Source organism: Cetorhinus maximus, chromosome 22 (assembly GCF_964194155.1).
Source record: "Cetorhinus maximus chromosome 22, sCetMax3.hap1.1, whole genome shotgun sequence".
Taxonomy (NCBI): domain Eukaryota; kingdom Metazoa; phylum Chordata; class Chondrichthyes; order Lamniformes; family Cetorhinidae; genus Cetorhinus; species Cetorhinus maximus.
In genome coordinates, this window is record NC_135900.1 from 69,489,594 (window position 1) to 69,492,243 (window position 2,650).

Genomic DNA, 2,650 nt, shown 5'->3' on the forward strand with positions numbered 1-2,650 from the left:
GTGGGGGGGTGGCTGTGGTGGGTGGTGTTAGTTACGTCCGGCGCAGGCGTATTTGGACGCCTTTTGAAATCTTCTTGAATCAAACTCATTTGCATCGGGACGATGATGTCAGTTTCAAGGCCAAATAAGGGAAGAGAGGAACGCGGGAAATGCAGCCCCCCTCCCTCCCAAACGTCACAGGATGTTTGCACTCGACATGGAAAGAGGAAGGAGTGATTGTGCTTTAAACTCTGCTTCGGTCGCAGTTATTAGTTAGTGTGCAGAACTTTCAGCGAACTCAGTGCTTAAACTGGGAGGCGTTTGGCTGAGAAAGTGTTGCTCACCTGTGAATTCAGTGTGTGGGTCACCTTACCCGCGGGAGGGGAGAGGGGTATAGTCAGGGAGGAGGAGGGGGGGGGAGATCCATCAGTGTATTTTGGGGGCACAACAGCGGGGACTGTGTCACCGAGAGCCATAGGAAACCGAGTGGAATGGGCGGTCGATTGATTCAGGCACCCTTTGCGTGTCCTGCATCTGCAGCCGGATTTTCGTCTTAAAGCGACGCTGGGAGGGGAAGTTCCGACCGTTTGAAAATCCATTGTGTCTTTTTTTTGGACGACTGGGGAGAAATTTCAGAGATGTTTTCTTTCCTCCTTGTCCCGCAAGGATCACCGAAGAGGTGTGCGATTTCTGTTTTAAAATAACTAAATTTCAGAGGAAATGCTTAAAGAGAGAACTGCCTTTTCTATTTACACGCGTCAGGGCATCCCAAATCTCTGCACAGCGAATTATGCAGATTTGAAGTGTAGCCAGTTTTTTGCGCACAGCAAGCTCCCACAAACAAACGGTCATGCGACAATAGCCAGAGAATGGGTTTTTGTGATGTCGATTGAGGGATTAATGTTGACTAGGACACCAGGGATAACTCACCCAGCTCTTCTTCAAAATAGTGCCAGGGGATCTTTTGTGAGGGCAGATATTGCCCCAATTTAACATCTCAAATTTGAAAGCCAGCACAATAACAATAAATTGTGTTCATATGGCACCTTCAATGTAATAGAAAGTCCCAAGCCATTTCACAGGAGAACAATCGAACAGAATTTGACACTAAGCCACATAAGGCCAAAGGGGTAGGTTTTAAGAAGTGTCTTAAGGGACAAAAGAGAGTCAGGTTGGTTTAGGGAGGGAATTCCAGAATTTAGGGCCTGGGCAGACATCGCCACCTGTGGTGGAGGAATTAAAAATCGGGGATGTACAGAATTAGAGGGCTCAGATATCTGGGAGGATTGTGGGGCTGGAGGAGATTACAGAGATGGGGAGGGCCAAGGCCATGGGGGGATTTGAAAGCAAGGATGAGAATTTTAAAATCCAGGCATTGCTTGACCGGAAGCCAGTGTAGGTTAGTGAGCGCAGCGATGTTGGCGAACAGGATTTTGTGCAGCAAAGTTTTGGATGACCTCCAGTTAACAGAGGGCAGAATGAGGGAGAGCAGCCACAGGAACGGGCTAGAACAGTTAAGCTTAGCAACAATGGTGCGGATGAGGATTTTCAGCAGTAGATGAGCTGAGGCACGGACGGAGTTGGGCAATGTTACGGAAATGGAAGTAGGCAGTCTCAGTGATGGTGCGGACAGGTGGTTGGAATCAAATATGACACCAAAATTGAGAGTAGCCCGGTTCAATCACAGGCAGTTGCCAGTGAAAGGGATGGATCCAGTGGCAAGAGAGGGGAGTCTGTGGCAGGGACTGAAGACAATGGCTTCGGCCTTCCCAATATTGGTGGAAATTTTTGCTAATCAAGTACTGGATGTTGGATAAGCAGTCGGATAATTTAGCAATACTGAAGGTGTCGTGAGAGGTCGTGGTGAGGTAGAGCTGGGTGTCATCAGTGTATCAGTGAAAACACTGTTTTCAGATTATATTGCTGAGGGGCATCATATGGATGAGAACTAGGAAGAGGCCAAGGACAGATTCTTGGGGACACTGAAGGTAACGGCGTGGGAGCAGGAGGAGAAGCCATTGATGGTGATTCTCTGGCTACAATTGAATTGATAAGCTTGGAACGAGGCGACAGCAGCCCCACCTAGCTGGATGACAGCGGAGGGGTGTTGGAGGAGAATGTTGTGGTCAACTGTGTCAGAGATTACACTACAGATAGGTCGAGAAGGACAAGGAGAAATAGCTCACTTTTGTTACAGCCACATAGGATGTCACTTGTGACTTCAATAAGAGCAGTTTCGGTACTGTGACAGGGGCAGAAAACTGATTGGAGGGATTTAAGCATGGAGTTCCGGGAAAGCACCACTTAACAGTGCAGCACTCATACTGCACAGGAGCACAAGCCTGAATTATGCGCTCAAGACTCAAGAGTGGGACTTGAACCCACAACCTTCTGAATCAGAGGCAAGAGCTGAACTGGGAGTCATCAGTGAGGATAAATGGATGTCTTTAAATGCCCCAATGCAGGGTAAATACTGTTGGCTTTCTTCTCTACAACATTGCCTGTTTCCTCCCTATCTCATTCCCCCACCTACCACTGAAGCCTTCATCCAGCCTCCAGACTTGACTCCTTACTGCCGTCCTAGGCTGCAGCCCAATGTCTCCAAAATTCATGCTGCTCGCACCCTACCCTGCATTGAGCTCCATTTACCCATTGCCCATGACATTGTCAC